Source organism: Sus scrofa, chromosome 10 (genome assembly GCF_000003025.6).
Source record: "Sus scrofa isolate TJ Tabasco breed Duroc chromosome 10, Sscrofa11.1, whole genome shotgun sequence".
NCBI classification, from domain to species: domain Eukaryota; kingdom Metazoa; phylum Chordata; class Mammalia; order Artiodactyla; family Suidae; genus Sus; species Sus scrofa.
This window is the reverse complement of record NC_010452.4, coordinates 61,073,343-61,097,260: the sequence shown is the minus strand read 5'-3', so window position 1 is coordinate 61,097,260 and position 23,918 is coordinate 61,073,343. Positions and strand designations below refer to the sequence as shown.

The window sequence follows — 23,918 nt, the reverse complement described above, 5'->3', positions numbered from 1 at the left end:
TAACCGGGGCCTTTGTAATTCATCGGAGGGGGAGGGAGCAATCCTTTTAAAGAGTTAATTCCTCTAAAAGGAAGTTACGGAGCAGAAACCCTTGAACTGCTCCTATATTTCTCAATCTGCTATGACAAGTTTTCTATGCTCCATGATTCAATGTAAAGAATGGAAATCAAGTCAGCGGGAAATAAATGGCCTAACCTTACTTTTCCAGAGGTCACCGGGAAGCAAGGAGAGGATTGGGGAAATATATTTCTCCATAATCCAGAGATCTACCATCTCACTTGAAAGATTGTATAAGAAAAAGAAGAATTATATAAACAAAGTGAAAATCATAAACATAGTGAATTTAACCCTCTACACCCTCTGCCCTACAGGACATATTTCCTCTCTATTCCCTTTGATCTTTATTTGCCTGTGAGGATTATGTTATTAAAACACACACACATATACATTAAAAGAAAGACTACGGATGGATGGAGTTCCCTGGTGGTGCAGCAGGCTAAGGATCAGCACTGCCACTGCCATGGCGCAGATTCGATCTCTGGCCTAGAAATTTGTGCATGCCATGGGCAAGGCCAAAACAAAACAAAACAAACAAAAAAAAAGAAAGCAGAGAGAAAAAAAGGCTATAGAGTGATCCACTGCTATTTTCATAGCAAGCTCATCATCTCAGGGAACTATTTTCAAATTTTCAAGTGAGTGATTTGTGATACCTATTTTGTCGCAAGAAAGCATGGACATAAAGAGGCAAGAACTACATCATGAGGTTTGTGTTATAACTTTAGCATGTGTTAAATATTCAGTTACAAAAAGTCCCCCCTTGCATTTGTAATTATAAACTGACATATTCATTTAAACATTGTCAACAAGAAATCAGAATTCTCACTTTTTAATGCTTCAGTGGGAAGAAAGCCCTTAAGGTTTGATATCACACACTAAAGAAAAGAAAATAAAATAAAATCTCATTTTAGAGGTTATAGCAAGCCTTTGCTTGAAAAAGAATTACGCTATTTCCTGGTCCAATAATGTCAGCCTAATAGCTAGGATACACTTGTTTTTATGCTATAATAATTTGAACAATTTTCATCTTCTCTTTTTATTTAATACTTTAAAAAATACAACATGCTTCCAATAAAGTAGAGGCATTAGAAAACCAAACAATGGCTATTTAAAAATGAAATCCAGACTCGTCTGTTTTCCCAATTTTCATAAAACTCAAGCTTTATAAACAAGACAAATGGTCCAACAAGCTTGTTTCCAAGAAGCATCACCCTTTAAGCATAGGACACTCAGAGGGGGAGGTGTATAAAAATCGTAGTGTGTGTGCAGTAGTGAGTCTGTAATTAATTTGTTTGGAGCTTCGTGAAAAGCGTTCTTTGTCCTTGTACAAAGAGAGGGCTTTGTAGTTTTCACTAGTCATTTTATCATAACCCTCAATCAGCTAAGCCTGTTACATTCTTTTTTCCTAGATTGAATGCTGAACTACCTGGCTACTTTCTTTTTTCTCTTTTTAATCCCCTTTTGTAAGGTGACTCTCCCCAGAGGCTGTGTTGAGAGATGGCAGGGCAGTGCTGAAAACCTTAAAGCCTTCCTTTCTGTTTCAAAAGCCACGCCTTTCCAAACAGTGACAGAAGAAATAATAAAAGACCCTTTGGCCAGTAAACTGCTAACATTGGACCATCGGTGGTGCCTCCCACTAGATTAGAAAATTACTTAGCATCACCTAGCTGGGTGTTCCCTGGTGGCTCCGCAGGTCAAGGATCTGTTGTTGTCACTGTGGATGGTCTTTGCTGGGGTGTGGGTTCAGCCTCTATCCTGGAACTTCCACATACCAGGGACGTGGCAAAACGACAACAACAAAAAGCCAAACCTCGCCTAGCTGTAATTGAAAAGGGTGGGTATGATTTGAAGGAGAAAAGGAAAATGCAGTTGAAATTATGCCCAAAATGATTAGAGTATGCCCCAAGGGAGTGAAAAATGAGACAATTTTTTAGACCTGTTTTTGGAAGAAGTTTCTGGCAGCTTAGAAATAATGATTTCATAAATAAAAACATGATCTATAACCATATAGCTATGCGGACATATTTAGACATATAAGATCAGAGACACAACTTCAAAATTTTTCAAAGCTGTTATCTCCAAAAAGGAGTACTAAATCAATAAAAGAACACAGAGAGGTCATAGTTTACTGATTATGACAAGAAATCTATGGAGAGAACTCAGGAAATAGGGTATGAAGAACATAGAATTAAAATGATTGAAATTATGCTAATAATTGCATTTTTGTGTATTTCCAGCTTTTGCATTTCTATACATAAGTATGGAATGCTGGAAGTCACAAACCTAAAGCTTCTCAATGTGTTTTGTGTGGTCTACACAGTGTGTGTACACTGTGTGAGTGCGCATAATCTTAAATCAAATAAAGCGCAAGACCTGACAGTAGGCTCCACTCTGCCATGGCAAGAACAGATTGGGTGAGACTCCTACCCTCAGCGGTTTCCTCGCTCCAGCTAGCCACACTCCCCTCTCTGCGCGCTCTTCCTTAATGGGTGCAGAATTTCCATCACCTGTAATTACACGTTCTTACAGCAGAGGTGTATCTTCCTGTGCTTTGTCTCCCAACAAGTGTGAGAAAACAGAAACTCGGGTGGCGAGGGGAGGAAACAGAATTGCAAAATAGGAAGTTAGACCAAGAAGGCTGAAGGTTTCTAGAAGCTTGGCGAAAGAAAGATTGTTGCATTTTCACAGAGGTCTTCCTGGTCAGCTTTATTCACTATGATCCCTCTGCGAACTGTGGGCAATTGCGTTTACCGTCTCGGGGGGCAAAACAAAGTATTGATACTACATTATATAGAACATGTTATGCCCTCCTTTTTTCTCTTACTATATTTTGACAATTTTTCAAAGGCATTCCGCTAAAACATGGTTTTAATGGCTTCATAATCTACCAGCTTATAGTTTTAACATTGCATGCATATGTATTTTTAGTCCACCTTAAATCATTGGACATTTAGGTTACCTCCAAGAGCTCATTAATATAATTAGTACTACAAGGAATATCCTTCCACATAAATCTTAAAAATAACATTTAGAAGTGAAGTTCCTGAGTCAAGTGGTAGGAATATATTTTTAATTTTCGACGCAGAATTCCAAATTGCTTTCTGGACAACAATTTAAGCATTCACCAGCCATGTGAGTGGGCCCATTAAAATTGTACTTATTCAGCCATTACACATATAGTCATTCAAAAGCATTCACCAATTTGATGAGTAAAACACTGTATTTCATTTTGACTCATATTTCTTTGATTCCTACAAAGATTTTATATACCTATTTTCATTTGAATTCCTTCTTCTGCACATTTTCTGGTTTGGGCATTTGCCCACATTTACAATGATTGTATCTATAGAGTTTTGCTGTTTCTGATACAAATATATTTCTCATCTTTCATATTCTAATGTTATATATGATGTTTTAGACAAATGGATTTTTATGGACTCAAACATGCAAAACTTTTATTCATATTTTTAAAGATTGCTCACTTAAAATTTTCCTTTATGATTGCTTTTACTTGAAAACAGAGAAATGATCAAAATAAAGATTTGCCTCCCCACAGTTTTCCTCTAATTTTCTACGACTTCACTTTTTATATTTAGTTCTTCAATCTGTCTGGTATTTATTTTGGTTTCTGATATGAATGGAGGGTCTAATATTTTTACCTCCATAGTGTTCCCACAATTTTTTTCAAATGACAATTCCCTGTTATGTTTTCATCATCATCTGTTAGTTTTTCTATTCCAGGAATGGTATAAACACTGTGGGGGCCATATTCTGTTCCAGTGATGCCTTCGTTAAGTTTTGAGGCCAACAGGATTCTACTCTAATTGTTGTCTGGATACATCTTCTTTCCTCCCTTTTTTTTTCCCTTTTGGGAATATCTCCTTCATAATTGTACTTACATACATGTAGGTTTTGATTTAAATATGGCAAATCAATACCCCTCTGGACTCTGGAAATGCTCATAAGGTTCTGTTGCCTACAGACTCGGAGACCTTTGATCCTTTCGTAAGCTCTTATGGAGTATATATAATGACCCACCTATAAGTGCTGGAGCTGGGGTTGTTTTCTCCTAGAAAGGACCAATTTAAGGTGAATATTTGCAAAGGAAAGTATGTAAAGGCAACTGAGTGGTCCTCACATTACTGTAGTTATCTTACTTAGAAAGGATACTGAGAGAAGTTGTTTTTTTAAAAGGAGGCGAATGGATATTCGGTGAATCTTCAGTGATCTGAGTATAAATCTATGGTTTCTCCTCTGTGCCTTGATCTATAAATCTAATATGTTCATGAGAACGTTTTATGTAAATCAGAATGCTCATTAATTTAATTGTCCAGTTGAATGCTCATTAATTTAATTGTCCAGTAGAATTACCTTTATGATTTGCACAGTGCTTTGCCCTTCTTTCTGCTTGTCCATTAAAAGATACCCTCTAGGAATTCCTGTTGTGGCTCAGCGGGTTAAGGACCCAGCGTTGTCGCAGTGAGGATGCAGGTTTGATCCCTGGCCTCACTCAGTAGGTTAGGGATCTGGCGCATTGCCATAGCTGCAGTGCTCAGGTCACAGATGTAGCTTGGATCTGGTCTTGCCGTGGTTGTGGCGTAGGCCTCAGCTGCATCTCTGATTCGACCCTAGCCTGGGAACTTCCATGTGCTGCAGGTGCCACACTAAAATGAGGGGGGAAAAAAAAAAAAAAAAAGATGCCCGTTAGGTTTGGAATGAGAGTATGACCTAAAACCAGACTACCTGGTTTCAAATCTTGCCTCTGCCACCTACTTGCTACTATAATCATTTCCTTCTCTGAGCTTTAGTTTCTTCATCTATACAATGAAGATAAAAATGGAGTTTGCCTCACAGGTTGACATGAGGCTTTAGTGGGCTAATTTTTGGAAAGCCTTTAGAACAGGGCCTGGGACATCGTAAGTGCTATGGGTTCATTAAATTGACATTCTCTCCCATTTCTACTCCTAGGCTCTTCGACTTCTAACTCTGTCAACTGTTTGATGATTAAAACCACTGCCCAAGTACACTAGCAGAAATTAACTATATTAGGAACTCTCCAAAATATGTTATAATCTAAATGATCTTTTAGGGAGTACATTTGGGATTTTCCTATACTGAGATATCTTAAATTATGGTAAATTGGCAGCTGTGTTTTGTTTTCCTTCCTCTCATGTAGAATAAAATAAGAATCAGAGGAACCAATTGGAAATGTGTCGCAGGCAATGACTAATTTCCTAACTGGCCAGTCAACAAAGAATTATTTTCATTGAACTGAAGTCCCACTTCTTAAAAGTGTGAATGCAATTATAACTGACTTTTTAAAATTTCTCCTCCCATGGTGACTTTAAGAATGTTTTGGCATCAGGTGGTTCTTGACTTCATTGACTTTAATGTTTCGTGTTTCACTAGAATGGTTTTTTATCTTTTCATCAACCATATACATGGATATAATTTCTATTTGCCTTAGATCACACATGGCTCTGTTCAACACAGATCCTAAAACTACTCTTTAAAATTTTGCTTTGTTGTTACTGTTGAATACTTTCCACCAGTATTCCTCAGATTACGGAAAGTAGACCAGTGAAGGGTTCCTTCTATGGCACAGGAGGTTAAGGATCCACTGGTTGCTTCAGAGACTCAGATTCAATCCCTGGCCCAGGAACTTCCATAGGTTTGGGTGTGGCCATTAAAAAAAAAAAAAAGTAGACGAATGCAGCTCTGTGGATTGTTTGTTTACAGCAATTAAGAATAAGCATTTGGACTTGCACAGCAATTGTACAGAGTAATTTTATATCTATTAATCCAGCAATCCTAAAAATTGGGGTTTATACATTGTATGAATTTGCTTTATTTTTTTCTAGTATTTCAATTTGGTTGTATTTTTACAAAACTACTGGTCTATGACATATTGGAAATTTAAAGACAGAAAAAAAAAAAAAGCAAGAAACATGATCCTTCAGCCTGGTGAGAAGCACTGCTTACATAGCAGACAAATGTGAAAATGCTGTGGCATGCTTATCCCTGGACTGCCAAATAAACCCTTCACACAATCAATCATCAATCAATCTTTTTGTGTGTTGTAGTTACCACTTTGAATCACATGAACAAGTTACACGAACAAGGATTTAAATCTGTGTCTTCAAGTGCATCTCTTGCACACTTTAATTCCATTGAAGTCAGTCCGCTGGATTTTTATTTGGCAATAATAAAGGCAGGCTTGTCTTTTTCTCTGAGTGATTCCTGGGCAGAATTCCTGGTTAGGCCTCCTCCTCCAAAAGCCCATGTTGACCTTGCTCGTTGACTGGAAACTTGACATTTGTCTTTGACTTTCCTCTCAACCTCAGTTTTCCTCTTCAAAACCAGTGAGGAGTCCAGGTCTTGAAGCCCACAAACACCAGAGTGATCTGGAATTGCCATTTAAAGGAAAACAAAAAAAGAAAAGATAATAGGATCGATGCTGCAGGTTGTATTTCCTGGGCTGGGATACCGGGGACCGTCTGAACAATGCGTCTATTTTCTGTGCATCCCTTTGTTCCTCTTGCTGGGAGCCTCGAGTGCTAACAAAGCAGACTGGAAATTAAAGGAAACACATCACACAGCTTTAAAAATCGCATCTTCCATGGCAGGACAGGAGTTAAAGCTTGAAATTTTTTTTTCCACTGTATGTACCAAATTTGGCCTGTGATCCCTTTGAATGGCATGAAAAGCTGCCGGCTGGGTGTCAGTCTCCTTTCCTCGCTTCCTTTCTCACTTTTAAAATATGCCTGGCAAAGACTCAGCCCCCACCCCCCCACTCCCGCTTTAATCCATTTTGCCCTCCTGTTCAGCTGACTAAGATTCCAAATGAGAAAAAGCTTTCCTTCCCAATTGTTAAGAGGGCTTTTGCACCAGGAGAAAATATTCGGTACATATGCAGGCCCTGAATAACACATTTGGTTTTTCCTTTTACTGAGCAGGTTTAGCAACTGTCTCTTCAGAGACCCTGTAGATTTTTTTTTTTTTTTTTTTTTTTTTTAGTTTCTATAATAGTGATTCTCCAATCATTGACAAAGCACCAAAACATCTATCTTTGTTCATGGGCTTTTCATTGTATCTGGTGTTGGGAACCAAACACGAAAGCTCTTGAAATTCCATTAAAGTTACATTCATTTATTAAAAAAAAAAAAAAAAAAAAAAAAAAGATGAAAAAAAGAAAACCTGCCATCTTTGGAAGCTGGTCTCTGAAGACACTGTTAATGGGAGGATATGTAGGAGACACATTTTATGTAACTGAAGAGTAATGGTTAACTATTTCAGGTGCAGATTTTGTACAGCAGACGCTGATGCTTGGTGCAAAAATTAGAGGATACAAACAGCTGTGTTATCTGCCAAGTCACTCTGTTTAAAAGAAAGATCACATAGAGATGTGCCCAAATTTTACAAAACACCTGCTTTGGTGCTTCTGAACGTTATCAAAGTTACCAACACTTCAAAATGCAATCAACTTACCAGTCTGAAAGACAAGGGGGCTGCCTGGCTACTGGAAGATACAGGCATCCTTTCATCACACTTCTGCTTTGTGGAAAAAGCAGCCTCCAATGGGGCTTTTTATGTTTGGCTTAAACACCTAAGACAGTAAAAAATGCTTTAGGAACATTTCAGTAAATGCATTATGGTGCCTAGTTGTCTTCTACTCTTATTAAAGGTTCTTCCAGCTGGTCCAAGAATTAGATAAACCTGAGAGAGATTCATGGGAGAAAATAAAATGTAATTTCGCGCATAGGGGAACCCCACAGACATGAGAGAGGGTCAGAGACGGACAGGTGTAGTGAGGCGTGGATAGGGCGCTGCAGCTTCCAAAGACAGAAGGGTCATTCACAAGATGAGAAGGCCAGATGTCTGGTCATTAGATGTTTGTCCCGCCATATGGATGGGGCCACTTAGATACAACTTATCTCTGGTAATATCCATTTTTTAGGTGTCTTGTTAGTGCTTTTGTTTTTCCGCCACGCCCATGGCTTGCAGAAGTTCTGGGGCCCAAGATTGAACCTGTGCTACTGCAGCAACAATGCCGATCCTTAACCCCCGGTGACACCACGGGACTCCATAAGAATTTTTCTCAGAAGAGTCCCCCATTTAAATTCTTCTCGGTAGTTGAGGGAGGAGCAGTAGTTTCTCCTTAGCCCATGGAGTCTCAATTGCCTTTAACTCAAAATAATCCGGCCCCGTGGGTTAAAGATCCAGCACTGCCGCAGCTGTGGCGTAGGTTGCAGAGCTGTGTCTTGGATTCCGTCCCTGGCCGGGGAGCTTCCTACCCGCCGCAGGTGTGACCGAAAAAGAAACAAAAAAGTGGCACAGCTTAGGGAGGCCTGTTCCAAACCCCTGACACCGTCAGTGACATCAGAATGCCTTTCCAGGTCTCCAAAAATGGAAAAGAATCATCTGCAATGTTTCTCTTTTGATTTAAAATCAAAAGTCCATCTAGCATAAGTTTGCCAGGTTTACCAAATTAAAACACAGGAAGTAAAGTGTAAATTCAGATAAAAAGCAAATCATTTTTTAGTATACGTAAGCCTCCTGCAAAATCGGGGGGTGGGGCACTAAAAATGTCCTTATTGTGTCCCTAAAAGCCAACCTTAACAGAGTGCGCTGTATTTATCTGGCAACGCTTGTCTGGCATCATTGCTACAAAAACGATGCAAAGCTGGATTCGATTTCTAGGGTCAGGAACAAAAGCTGGAGTTTCTGAGTTCATTCCACATGCCAGCTTTAAGACCGGCATATCACCCAGACCTGGGAAGCTTCTGCTACAGAAGTAGGAGGTATTTCTAACTACTCGTTTCAGTTTCTTAAAGGGAGACCTTACCCATTAGAGGAGAAGGAAAGAGCTGGCAAATAAGATAGACGAAACATCTGGGACAAACAGAAGGGGAGAGAATCTTTATCAGGCAGTAACCGCATTAGGACTGAGTAAGCTTGAAGCGAGACTTGCTAAAAGAAAAACAGATGAGGATAATCAGATTTCCAGGAATCAGAGAGTAGAGACAGAGCGAGGAAAAGGGAATCTGCAAGACATAGAGCATGGAATTAAGCTACTGGATATTTAAGAAAACACTTGTTCCTCAAGATGTTAAGAAAGAGACGAGCAAAGTCTTCAGCCAGTTTTGGATTCAATACAACCTTTCAAAAATCATTTATCTCCCTCACTTTGAAATACTTTCAGGAAGTGGATTTCAAAGCGTGTCCCCTGGGACGCTGTGGTTTTCTAGGGCGCCTTGGGAGAGGAAGCAGGAGCCTCACGCAAACCCTCTGCTCCACCCCAACTGGATCCCAACCCCGGTGCTACCCCTGCACAGGTGCACCCTGCCTGGTATTCCCCTCTGTTGAGGGGTGCAGCACCCTGTCAGTCAATCTCGTTGGTGTGGTTGAGGATTAGCTCGGGGAGCCCCAATCTGCACACCCACATGACCTCCCTGCATCAACAAAATGGGGGTGCAACTGATAACAAGTTAATGTTTGTAAACTAGTTAATCAGGAAGACCCAACAAGCTAACACACCTAAAGAAATTAGAACAGTTCCCAGTAAATACTTGTGATAAACTCCCGCTACTATCCATTTCTGCATTTGGACTTAGGTTAGGGTTTCATCCAAAGGGAAGTTTCTACTGTCTTTAAAAACTGGGGGGGTAGTTCCTGTTGTGGCTCAACGGAAACGAATCTGACTAGTGTCCATGAGGACTCGGGTTCGATCCCTGGCCTCACTCAGTAGGCTAAGGATCTGGTGTTGCCGTGAGCTGTGCTGTGGGTCACAGATGAGGTTCAGATCCCGTGTCGCTGTGGCTGTGGCCGGCAGCAACAGCTTGATTTGACCCCTAGCCCGGGAACTTCCAGATGCCGTGGGTACGGCCCTAAAAAGACCAAAAAAAAAAATCCTTTGGAAGGACTAGTGCTTTAAAACATTATATTATTTCATAATCGAGGAGCCTGCTTTTGTCCTTCGGTCCTTTGACTAAAAGCCAAGTCCCTCCCCACCTTCCACCCATTAACCCTGAACTTGGCAGGTTAAGGACCCAGTCTCCTTTCTTCTCCAGATCTGACTCTCAGCCTCCCCAGAGGTGGGCTGACAACATAAGGATGACGTCATGGTAGTGACAGAAACTATTTCATTATAATCTGTTTTTTTTTTTTCCCCCCACTAACTTTCTAAAGGGAAAAACATTCATTATTGAAGCCTTTGGAAGCCTTTGGAGGCCCACTCCACACAAATGCTATTATCATCACCCACATTTGGTGAAGTACTTGGGGATTACGAGTGTTATGTAAATGTTTACACATTATTACTCAGTGACCCAAGATCCGCAGTGGGACAGCAGAGACAGCCCAGGAAGAAACATGCAGCCCCAGGGAGGCAATGGTTTCTGTAAAAGGTATGACATTCCCTTGAACTTCAGCATAACCTTGGTTGTTCTTCTGAAGAGAGTCATTTACAGCCATGAAGGGAAGCACTGACTGTAAAAGAGAAAGCTGAGGGTTTGCTGCACATTTGAAGACAGAAGGGCGCCTTTGGAGAAAAGGGCGACAGGGAAAGGCTTTAAAATGCTGTGAGGGGCACTTGGACTTGACTGGGAGAACTTCCTGACAGTAAAAGCAGCCTGCTTCCAAGAGCTGTCACCACACCTTTCCCTATGGAGCTGCTCAGGCAGGAACAGTTTCTCTTTCTTGGTAAGTTCAGCCGAAAGACAAGAAATTGGAACCCATCCTCCTAGCTGACCATTTTAGGTAGTTAAGGTCATCGCAGAACATTCAATGGCACTGTGTTCTCTTTAAATCTGTACTCTTCTTGTGGGGAACATCTTGGTTGGTGCCAGCGTGTCTGTAACACCCCCCTCCCGCCCCCGGCCAACACTTTCTACATTCTTTTCCACCAAGACAAAGACCCAGATCCAGCTGTGAAGTGATCCATGTCTCTAGGTACCATCATTGTTTTGTTAGACCAGTGAGGCTGCTCTTCCATGTGTGATCTTCAAATTATCTCTGAAAATAAATGTAAGAAGGAGTTCCCTGGTGGTGCGGTGGGTTAAGGACCTGGTATTCTCACTGCAGTGGCTCGGGTTGCCGCTGTGGCACAGCTTCAATCCCTGGCCTGGAACTTCTGCACACTGGGGGCACAGCTAAATACATACATAAAAATAAATTTTAAAAAAATTTTAAATGGGTATAAGAAAAAGAGGAATTTGATATAAAGAGACAACCAGGCAAAGCACATGTGGCACAGAGATCTCAGGAAAATCTGAGTGACCTGAGAGGTCATGGTCTGGAGACCACCACCCCACGTGATTTCAGGGTCTTCTCAGGCCAGGAACTGGGGAGCACCGGGAGGAGGGGCTTCAGTTGGGCTGTCTTAGCTAGAACCTCAGAAAGCAGAAAACCATGCTTAAGAGGCAGTGCCTATGAAAACCAGGAATCTGTACACTCACAAAGGACCTCCATGAGCACACAGACGAGAGGAAAACAATTCTGCTCTTGAAATTTTTTCACATCTGCTCTGTACCGTTCCAGATGATTCTTGAAAGGATGTTCAGCTTTTACAGAAGGACGAAACATACACAAGTTGAGGAGAAAGCCCACGCCCTTCTCTCTTCCCGCTTAGAAGGATGCTACATGTCCCCTCTCCGTGTTCTTTTAAAACACAAGGAAGAAAGGAGGGGATTAAAAAAAAAAAAAGAAGACGAAGCAGTGTAGCAAATTCTCTGCCAGGAAACACACAGTGAATTCTAGCTTGTTAGCAGCCTGCTTCCAAATTATTTTTAAAAAACAAATCCTAACAGTCGTGTAGTTACAGCCTCTGAGGGAAGCTCTAAGCCCGATGCCAGTGTCCCAGAACCCAAGTCACCAAAAAAAGAAACAGAAAAAAAGAAAAAAAAAAAAAAAAAAAGGCGGGGGTGGGGGTGGGGGGGACCCTCACCCGCTGTCTTCTAACAGGAATATGAAAGCAAAATCTCGGAGGCGGGAGAAATGCCCCAGAGAGGAGAAAGCTGCAGCTTGCAGTAATCTGTAAATGATTGCTGGTAAAGTCTGGAGGCTTCAGGCTTGATCTGTGTTTGTTCCAAAAGCAAGCCAAGGAGGACGGTGTTAATAAAGAGAGATTTAACTGAGAGCTGTGCTTGGAATAAAGTGGGCTACAAAAAGGTCAAATTTGATCAGTTGCAGCAGATTACAAGGGCTTTAAAAGGTGGTGTGGAGAAATGAGCCGGGGCTGGAAGTAATATCGCGCAAGATTGATTTGGGGGGTGGAGAAAAGCCAGGACAAGTGCTTATCAATCCTAGAAGTAGGAAGAGCCGGGCGGGCGCCCAGTCGCTCCTGGCCTGAGCCGCGGAGCGGGCGGCCGCTTCCTTCCCCTGCATCCCCTCCCCTCGCCCCCACCTCTCCGGACCGGACCTGCCTTCCGCCGCCCTTTAGACAATGGTCTCCTTAATCTCTGACTTGGATCCACTCAAAGACTGGAAAGTTTTAAGGTAGGCCTGCTTTTCTTTCTCTCCCGTCGCTGTTTCAGTTCAGGGCCAAGTTCCTCCCCCGCCCCCAGCCCAGTGCCTGCGCGGGGGATGCGCGATGCGCCGCCAGCGGGGGCGGGGGTGGGGTGGGGTGTGGGTGGGGGGTTCGGCGACCGCGGATCTGCTTAGGGGATAGTCCGCGGTGATTCGACACAACTTCCGGCAGCTGTGTGCGGAGAGGCGTGAGAAGTCCTCAATTTCACTCCCGGAGGGGAAGGCGGTGCATTTTAATGCGAGTCCCATCCTTTTGAAATGATGCCTGCCATTGGCCAACTCGCCAACCAGCTCTCCTACTGACTGCGTTTCTGGGGGCCCTGAAGCCATCGGAAGGGACGTGCCAAACTTTCTGGGGCTTGAGGTTTTAAAAAGCCAACTTTTCAGGAAAGCTCTTCCTGCTCCTCTTTTCAAGACGGTGGGCAGAGAGGGGGTTTCCTCCCGGGACCTCTTCTCCCCACCCCCACGCCTAATTTGGAAAAGCCAGTCTTGTAAAAACTCCCTGACCTTCGAATGAAATGAGCACAGTTTGTGAAACGAGCTAGTCTCTGCACGCTTCTGAAAAGATGAGCTCTGCCGTCTTCTTGATTCGGAGACCCAGGAAAATGAGATTCCCAGGACCTCACAGTGGCCAAAAGTTCCTGCATTTCACCCCCCTTGAGCCTAAGCTGACACCTTGGGTAGAGTTCACAGTGCCTTCCTAAGTTTAACTGAAAACGAAGTGGTGTTGCCCAGCCCAAAGAAATTTGGACAATTTCTTAAATGTAAAAAGGTTAAAACGAGGGGGTTTTATGGAAAGTGGTTCCTCACAGTGGCAGGCTGTCCCAAATACTTACCTGCAAACACGGTTCCACTGGAATGAAACCAAGACCCAGTTAAGGCACCTCTTTTTTTTCCTAATATTTATCTTGCATTCATGGGCTGTTACTTCTCTCCTTCTCATGAGTTCTGCCTTAGTGTCTGTCTAATTTTAGTATTTTTATGCATGATAGAAAAGAGCAAATACAAGAAACAGTGGCCGATATCATCTTATTTTCCTTTGAAGAATTCTTGCATTTTGCTTTCTAGAACGTCACACGGATGGGTGTCAGAAAGTGCATGTCATTTTCTAATCTTCCCTTTTTCCAGTTAAACATGAAACGTGTTTTCACCTACCCTTTGTAACCATCGTTCTAACGACGAAGCAGGCATCAGGATATTGATATACATTGTTTTACTCAATTACCGTGTGTTGACAATTTCGACTGTTTGCAGCCCTTGACTTGTAGGCACAACTACGCAGCGAACGTCTTTGTGCAGATACCTTTTTGCTTTCATTAAATAATCCCTAGGATTTCTAGACAAAAAGGCACGAATATTTTATGGGTCTCTCCTCCTGGTGATGTTTTCTTCTGATGGAGGCTTAAAGTTCTATTTTTAATTGAGAGATGCTAGAGTACCTCTGTAAATGTCCTAATGATGCAGCTATGAGAATAAATTTCACTCTCCTTCTCTTTATCTGGATTAGTAACCTATTTCTAAACTGGAAATATTTCTTAAGGGTGCTTTTAAAAATTTGTTGTGGGTGATAAGCTTATTAATATTACTGCACAAATGGCTAAGACAGGCCCTAGCTCTAAAAATGTATGTAAGATGACAAATTTTGAAAATGTTACCCTCCAAAGGCCTTTTACGTAGTGACCCTTAGTCCTCAATGCATTTAACAACCAGTGGTAATGTTGCCTTTCCCCTAAATGGGTCCCTCGCATGAGTGACGTTTGTTTCATGGCCAGCGTCAGTAAAGTTTCACCAACTTGGACTGTCAAGACTTGGGAAAGAGAAACATTTTCCCATTGACCTCTGGGTCCATCACCTTCATTCTGTCCACACCTCTTCTTGGCATATGTTATCCCATCATCTTTTTAACTGTGTGTAATTCTTTCCTGCAATAAGGAATGATAAGGGGGAGGGTATGAATTACATTTTAAATGCCTTCATTGTTTGCAGCCAGGCATCCTGTTGGCTAATTCTGATTCATGGAACAACTCACTCACCAACAGTAAGGCTCTGTCCCTTACAGGCACACCTCATTTTTGGTTTTGGTTTTAATTAAAAAAAATTTTTTTTATTGAAGTGTAGTTGATTTACAGTGTTGTTCATTTCTGCTGTGCAGCGAAGTGATTCAGTTATACGTATATACCTTCTATTTGTTACCTTCTTTTCCGTGAGGGTTTATTGTAGGACATTGAATGTAGTTCTCTGTGCTGCACAGCAGGACCTTGTTGCTTTTCTGTACTAACCCCAAACTCCCAGTCCATCCCTCCTCCAACTCCCTCCCCCTCAGCAGCCCCACGTCTCTTCTCCTTGTCCGAGAGTCTGTTTCTGCCTCGTAGATAGATTCATTGGTGTCAAAGTTTAGGTTCCACATAGAAATGATATCATATGCTATTTGTCCTGCTCTTGCTGGCTTACTTTACTTAGTGTGATAATTTCTAGTTGCATCCATGTTGCTATGGAAAGCATCATTGCATTCCTTTTGAATGGCTGTGTAGTATTCCAGGGTGTGATCTGTGGTGTGAGAATGCACTGCATCTTGATCCATTCATCTGCCAGTGGACATTTAGGTTGCTTCCGGGTTTTGGCTATTGTAAATAGTGCTGCTATGAACATAGGGGTGTCTGTGTCCTTTTCAAATTACTGTTTTGTCTGGATATATGCCCAGGAGTGGCGTTTCTGGATCATATGGTAACTCTATCCTCAGTTTTGTGAGGAACCTCCATACTGTTTTCCACAGTGGCCATACCAACTTACATTCCCACCAATGGTGTAGAAGGATTCCTTTTTTTCTACACCCTCTCGAGGATTCGTTATTTGTCAACTTTTTAGCAGAGGCTGTTCTGACCAATGTGAGGTGATACCTCCTTGCAGTTTTGATTTGTGTTTCTCTAATAATTAGTATTTGGGGCATCTTTTCATGTACCTATTAGCCATCTGTATTTCTTCTTTGGAGAAATGTCTCTTGAGGTCTTCTGCCCATTTTTCAATTAGATTGTTTGTTTGTCTTTTTGTTGAGTTGCATGAGCTGTTTGTGTATTTTGGAAATTAAGCCCTTGTGGGTTGCATCATTTGCAAATATTTTCTTCTATTCTGTAGGTTGTCTTTTCATTTTGTTTATATAGTTTCCTTTGCTGTATGAAAGCTTATACATTTGATGAGGTCCCATTTGTTTATTTTTGTTTTTATTTCTATTTCCTTGGGGGACTGACCTAAGAAAACATTGGGACGATTTTGTCAGAGAATGTTTCAGGCACGCCTCATTTTAATGCACTTTGTTTTATTGTGCTTTATAGACATTGCCTTTTTTTACAAATTGAGGGTTTGGGGCAACCCTGCCTCGCTCAGGTCTTGTGGTGCTATTTTTTCCCAACAGTATTTGCTCATCTCATGTCTCTGTGTCCTTCGGTAATTCTCAACAATATTTCAATGTATTCATCCTTTTTATACTTGTTCTGGTGATCTCTGGTCAGCAATCTTTGATGTTTCTATTGCAAAAAGATTATGACTCTCTGGAGGCTCAGATGATGGTTAGCATTTTTTAGCAATAAAATATTTTTAGATTAAGAGGTGTATGTTTTTTAGACCCATTGCTATTGCACACGTAATAGACTATAGTATGGTTTAAACATAGCTTTTGTATGCACTGGGACACCGAAAAAAATGTGTGTCATTCGCTTTTGCAATTTTCACTTTATTACAGGGGTCTGGAACCAAACCCATAATATCTTTGAGGTGAGCCTGTGTATGTGGGAGAAGCAAAGCTATAACATGACCTTATAAATGGGAAAATCTAGCGGGAGGCTGAGGACGTGTATACTAATGGCATCCAGGGTTGTATGTGATACGAGTTACATCAATAAAATGCTTTACAAATCCAGAGGTGAGAGATTCTGCTACAATAGTGTGACTGCCCTGGTCTGCTTAACAGGTGAGCAGAATGCTTAGTTTATAATATGCAGAAAGGCTTTCAAACCTGCATAACGTGCAATATTTTCAGATGTTTGCTGCAGGTATGTGGCCTGGAGTTCCGCCAAACCTGCTGCTCTTGCAAAGTGATTGCAAGGCACAATTTTTAAACCTGCTTACACCCCAATTTAGTGTTTTAAGATATGATCTGCGGGTGGGGTACAAGTTCGGGTCATAAGCCTTTCTCAAGCACTGGGTGCTTGTCTCCCCCCCCACCCCCACCCCCGCCAGGCCCGTTTTTGTCAAGTGGAAAAGTCCAGGCTGGGAATGGTGCTGTTGGCTGTTTTAATCCCTGTCTACCTCTAGGGGCAGAAAAGAAATCTAAATGCCACAAAAAGACAACGCCAACAGTTTTGCACAGTAAGATGCCCCTCCTGACCCCTGGGAAAGCCACAGACACAAAAGCTTCCTTCAGAAGGGTCAGAATGAGCTAAGGCAAGAAAACATGTTCTTGGAGTTCCCTGGTGGCGCAGCGGGGGAAGGATATGGTGTTGTCACCGCTGTGGTTGGGATACCAGCCCTGGACTGGGAACTTTTGCCTGCCGTGGGTACAGTCAGAAAGAAAAAAAAAAGAAAGAAAGAAATATCCTTAATACATAGAGAAAGAAAAAGAGAATGACCGTGTAGTGGACTTAGGATTAAAAGAAAAAACAGACCTGCCACTCTGATTCGTATATACGATTCCCTGTTCGTTGGTACCCCTTGCGGGAAAACGGCTCTTAAGGATGACTCAAGCTCCGCAGGTCGAAAACTGTTACCTGTATTGCCCTCCAAGACCTGGTTCTTTTCCGGTGTTCACAGGCTTATGAATCACATCAGGTGGGTATCCAGCCAGGTACCCAAACTGGAAAGTTGACGCCCTCCCTCATCCCTCCTTTTCCCGCCTAATTACATCCAGACTGTCCCCAGCTCCTAAGCATCCCTTGGCTCCCCTCTTTTCTCCACCTGTCCTTGCTATCGTCTTGTTTTGCCTGGACTCAGTACTACCCTCTAAACCTCCCTGCTTCAGTTCTTGCTGTCATAGTCCACTTTTCACAGAAGAGGAATGAAAACACTTCAAAAGCTCTACATCGGATCATGTGACTTTCCTTTTGAAAAGCCTCCCCCGCGCTCTTCAAAGAGAAGCCAGTATCCTCATCCTAACCTGCAAGTCCCCACCTGCCCTAGCCCTTGCCTCCCTCTCCAGCCGCATCTCCTTCCTCTTCCCCCACAGCCCGCCCTGCTCCAGCCCCGCTGGTCCTCTTGCTCTTCCTCAAACAAGCCAAGCTTCCTTTGGCCGTAGGATGTTCGGAGGGGACGCTTTCTCTCCCTGCCTGGAAATAAATCTTCTCCCTCGTTACTTTTGCAGGGCAGGATGTTGCTTGTCATTCAAGTCTTTAGCTCAGGCGTCACCACCGCCTCAGCGAAGCCTTCCTTGATCCCAGCTAATTGTTCTGATTTCTTCATGAAGATATACTTAATTTACAGCGTTGTGTTAGTTTCGGGTATATAGCAAAGTGATTTGGACATATATTTGGACGTATGTATTCTTTTTCAGATTATTTTCTTTCCTTTCTTTCTTTTCCTTCGTGGCTGCCCCTGTAGCACATGGAAGTTAATTCCTGGGCCAGGGATTGAATCTGAGCCGCAGCTGCAACTCAAGCCACTGCAGTCAGATTCTTACCCTGCTTTGCCATGGTGGGAATTCCCTCAGATTCTTTTCCATTTTCCGTTATAAGACATTGAGACAGTTAGTTCCCTGTGCTATACCATAGGTCCTTGTTTATCTGTTTTATACAGAGTAGGGTATATCTGTTAATCCCAAACTCTTAATTATCTCTCTCCCCCCAGCACTCTAATTTAAAGCCATTCAAAAGTCACTCTTAAGCATTTCTCACTGATAGGCTGTACCATACATATAAAACTGCCAGTATTTGACTGCTGTAGACCTATAAAAATTTCAGTTTCATGTGGTTCAACTAATGCTTTCGTTGTAGCATTTACCAATACTTGCTGTTTTCATATCTGCTTATTTTTTAATTTCTCTTCACTGTTAGAACATATAGTTGGTGTGGTGAACTGGTATACCCGGTGCCTCAAATATTTCCTGGCACATTACAGATAATGAACAAATGAATGAAAGATGAATGAATAAATAACGTGCGCACTGTCTCTCTCATTGACCTCACACTCTGTGAGGCCAGAGGTTTTATGTATTCCATTCAAACTCTAGTGCCAATATTTATCACAGTGGTGGCGGCGTCTTATGAATGAATGAATGAATGACTCCTAACTCCCAGTTTAGTAAGCCTGTCTTTAGTTTCCCGGCAAAGTCTCTGGATTTGATGACATGGAAAAAGTTTAAATTATCTGAGAATTTGATGTCTTATTATTCAAACAGAATTTATTCTTTCTATGCCAGAGAATGATCTAGATCAGGGATTGGCAAGATTCTGTCAAGGGCCAAATAGTAAATAGATCAGGTGTGGCTGGCCGCACAGTCTCTGTTGCAGCTACAAAAGTTCTGCCATTGTCACATGAAAGTAGCCACAGGTAATATGCAAATGACTGAGCTTGACTGGGAACCAATAAAACTTTATTTACAAAAACAGGAAATGGGTGGGATTTGGCCCAAGGACCATTGCCCCCCTTTCATCTATATCTAGGCTAATGATCTGACTAACAAGAAAATACAAGTGGTTTTGACAGATAGTTGGAAGGATATTTTCAAAACTTTGTGACTAAGTGCATATCATGAACGTACCTCATTATTGGGAAGAAAATATTTTAAAGAGCCTTGGTGAAAGGCCACAGGCCAGAGATGTTTCGGTCATGAGCACTTGATCTCAAAGACAGTTAGAGTCTGGAGGAAACTTATGGCTCACCACGTCCCTTAAGTGTTTGGATGAGCCTTCAGGCTATAAGAAAATACACTTTCGCTTGTTCCCTTACTGAGTGTGTGAGAAACCCTCATTAATGAGAGCAGCACATGTGGATGGAAAAAAATAGACCAAATCCTGACATGTTTTAAGTCACTGCTTGGCCTCGTTCCCTTCAATTTCATTGCTCTCTCTAGCTCAATTAGGAGACATTTCCCTTTCACATGCCTGATAAATCTCCCAAGATGAATTCCAAACTCATGGAGAAAAGCGTGCCGTGTCATCTTGAATGAATGCCACTTGTAGATACTCTTTGGCTCAAGTTACATGACATCTTGAGACGTTTGGCCTGGGAAGAGGTTATGGGGAGCTCTCTTGGTGTCCAGGGAGAGTAGGCTGGTCATCTGAAGATCAGGGGTTAGTCTTGAGGACGGTATAAGAATTATGAATGCTTTTGGAGTTTCCATGGTGGCTCAGCGGTGACGACCCTGACTGGTATCCATGAGGACGCGGGTTCGATCCCTGGCCTCGCTCAGTGAGTTAAAGATCTGGTATTGCTGTGAGCTGTGCTGTAGGATATAGACGCAGCTCCGATCCCGAGTTGCTGTGGCTGTGGCGTAGGCCAGCAATGCCAGATCCAAGCTGCATCCGCAGGCCTCAGCTGCGGCTCCGATTGGACCTGTAGCCGGAAACTTCCATATTCCGTGAACGCGGTCCTAAAAAACAGCCACAAAAAAGAATTATGAATGCTTTCTATGTGCCAGTCAGTTTGCTAAGAGCTTTATATCTAATACGTCATTGAATCTTTGCAACAAGACTATGACGTAGGTGGCAGTTCTGCTACCCCTATTTGCCGCAGCGTGAACTTGGGTTGGGATAACTGTGAGCCAGAGCACTTGAAATATGATGCCACGTACTCTCCTCTCATAGCATCTTTCTTGGGTACGTTGGTAACTTGGTGAAGCATGGGAGAGTTGGTACCACGTCGTATTTTTTCCCCACTGGAAAGTTTGAAGAATCATGACCCAGTTAGTACTTAAAAAAAAAAAAAAAAAAAAAAAAACCTTTGAAGAGCAGGGAGGGGGGAAGTAGGCTCTGAAAGCAAAGAGGACATGGAGTAAGAATTCTCTAGGTAGAATGAATTATATGTTTATAAAAGTGAATACGGGACCTGGGCCTTTTAAATAATTTATTAGATTGGAGAAGAATCTACTCTTTTTCACAAAGCATGACTGATGTAGCACATGACATAACTAATAATGACAAAGGGTATTATAAGATCACATAAAAATGTAAAGTAGAGAAATCCTGTTATCTATAGGTTGGAATGCTACTGCCATGGCTTTTACATCTCATTCCAGCACCCCCCCCCAAAAAAAAACCAAAAACCCCCAAAACCCTGAAATATTGAAACACCCTCAGGAGTTATTTCCACTCCATGGACTCTAATAATCAGCAGAAAAATATTCGCTTGACAATTATTTTGCTCCCCCTCCGGAACGTGTCTGTCTCCCTTGTGGGCTGGACCAGTAAAGTATCAAGGACAAACGCAACACATCCAGGTCACGTGACATGTCTGTTGGAAAAACGCAAGAGCAAATCCCTCCTGTGATAAGGGAGCGTCTCCCAAAGGTCAGAGACTACAGGGAAGTTGTTTCCCCAAAACAGAGGGAACAGAAAGCGGAATATGCCACTTCCCTCTCTACACCCCTCAAACTTGTGTTCAGACCCAAAGTTCCCCAATACTAGCCTCCTTTGCTATAGGTTATGCTGTGTGTGTGTGTGTGTGTGTGTGTGTGTGTGTGTGTGTGTTGGTGGTGGGGGAGGGACCAACACCGTGATTGGCACAGCCGGGATTTGGACAGACAGCCGCACCTTCCTCATTTGTCAGATGAGAGGTTGAACCAGATTATATCTAAGAATCCCCATCTCTAAGATGCTATGATCGATGTGAGATAGAACAAAGAAGCGCCCTCCCCCAGGATCCCACCTCGGAGCCATTCCCCGCATCCTTTCCCGACACTGCCGAGTTTTTCTCGCAGCAAAGCAATTCTCTTTCTATTGATCCTCATTTTCTTGCAAGGCTCCTTTATTCCCAGACCTTCGGTAGAGCGGATGGACTAAACCACAAACCTGTTTTGAGATGTTCTGTCTCAAACCAGGGCTATAATGTAAATCAGCGGCTCAGGGATGAGTTTTGCTGACACGGACGGACCTCCGCCATCCTAGGACCGGTCCTGCGGGGCTCAGGATCGCAGTCCACCTGGGTTGCAGGTGTTTGAGTTCACCGTGGCTTTGGAACACCATTTTGGTTTTCACTGCCCTAGTTTTTCATTCTTACAGAGACACAAATGTCTAAGCCACAAAGAATGGTTAGAGGCTCCCGGAAAGGGCACTTTGTATATATTTTATCATGTTTGCTGGTGGGTAATTGAAAGATTTCAGAAACTGGAAAAACACTGCCCTCCTTACCGCTGCTTCTGAACCTTTACACGTGACTCCCCCCCCCCCCACCATCCTTATCGTCGTTATTGGTGTAACAACCCACACGGAGAACCCGAAAGTTGGGACACTCTCTCCTTCTTCTCCATGAACACGCATGGGTTTAAAAGGTTTGTTCTAACCTGCACTCCTGAATGTCACGTTGCCTGATAACCCTGCTGGCATCGGCTCCTTGCCTCCTTAGAACGTCCATAACGTTCACAGTTATCACTCTGCAGAGGTGTCGTTTAAATAGCTATTTGGATTGTAGGAGTTTTTGTCAGGTATGATGGGACTACAACGTTATATTAGTTTCTGGTACACCACTTAATGATCCACCGTCTGCGTGGACTGCAAAATGATCCCCATGATACTGATCTAGTTAATACCCGTCGCCATACACCAGTCCAAGAATGTTTTCTTGAGATGAGAACTTTTACGTTAGCAACTTTGAAATATGCAATAGAGGGGTTCCCCTCATGGCTCAGCAGGAATGAACCTGACTAGTATAGATGAGGATGTGGGTTCGATCCCTGGCCTCGCTCAGTGGGTTAAGGATCTGGCGTTGCCGTGAGCTGTGGTGTAGGTCTCAGACGAGGCTCAGATCTTGCATTGCTGTGGCTGTGGTGTGGGCCAGCAGGTGTAGCTCCGACTCAACTCCTAGCCTGGGAACTTTTCTATGCCACAACTGTGGCCCTAAAAAGCAAAAAAAAAAAAAAAAAAAAAAAAAAAAAAAATCAGTACAAAATTATGAGCAGTAGTCACCATGCCATACATTTCATCCTCGTGACATATTCATTGTATAACTGGAACTTTGTACGTTTAGACCCCCTTCTTCTGCAACCACCAGTCTGTTCTCTGTATCTACAAGCCTAGGGACTCAGTTTCAGTTGGGGGATAGGGTATCTTTTCTTAGATTCTACATGTAAATGAAATAATACAGTATTTGTCTTTCTCTGTCTGACTAATTTGACTAATTTCTTTCTTTCTTTTTTTTTTTTTTGGTCTTTTGTCCTTTTAGGGCCACACCCAGGCTAGGGGTCAAATCAGACCTGTTGCTGCCAGCCACAGCCACAGCAATGCCAGATCTGAGCCACATCTGTGACCTACACCACAGCTCACGGCAACACCAGATCCTTAACCCACTGATTAAGGCCAGGGATCGAACCCGCAACCTCATGGTTCCTAGTCGGATTTGTTAACCACTGAGCCATGACGGGAACTCCCTGTTGCATTTATTTAACACATCTTATCTGTTCATCTGTTGATGGACGGTTAGGTTGTTACCATATTTTGGCGGTTGTAATGCTGCCATGACATAAAGGCACATAAATCTGTTTGAGTTTTCATTTTCTTCAGATACACATCCAAGAGTGAAATTGCTGGATCATGTGGAAGTTCTATTTTTATTTTTTGAAGAACCTCCACACTGTCTTCCACAGTGACTGCACCCGTCATGCACAAGGGTTTCCTTTTCTCTGTATCCTCACCAGCACTTATTATTTTTGTCTTTTTGGTAACAGCCTTCCTAACAGGTGCGAGGTGACCCTGCATTGATTGCATTTTGGGTTTTGATTTGCATTCCCCTGATGAATAGTGATGCTGAGCCGCCTTCTAAACTAGGTACCCACTGGCCATCTGTAGGTCTTCTTTGGAAAAAGGTCTTTTCAGATTCTCTGCCTATTTTTAAATTAGGTGAGCTTCCTCAACAATGAGGCTCACCATGGTGGGTGGTTATGAAATCTGCACACTTGACTGACATAACACCTTTAGTTCTTTTACATGCAGATGGAAAGGACGATTGGGTCCTGTGAGATGGAACTATGTCCAGGGCACCCAAGAATACCTGGGTCCTCATGTAGGTTACAGCCACCTCTCAAGTGCAAGTTTTCAGCGGGACGGGGGGTGGAGGGGCCAAGGTGGGGACCCATCACTTTCTCAACCAAGGATTTAAAAAACATTTGTTGGGGCATCCTGGGTCGTGAGAGAGGAGGG

The 23,918-nt window shown here is 42.6% G+C and overlaps 1 pseudogene; it reads left to right on the top strand.

Moving 5' to 3' along the window:
• LOC100514677 overlaps positions 12,171 to 23,918 on the top strand; it is a 164,239-nt pseudogene continuing 152,491 nt past the window's right edge.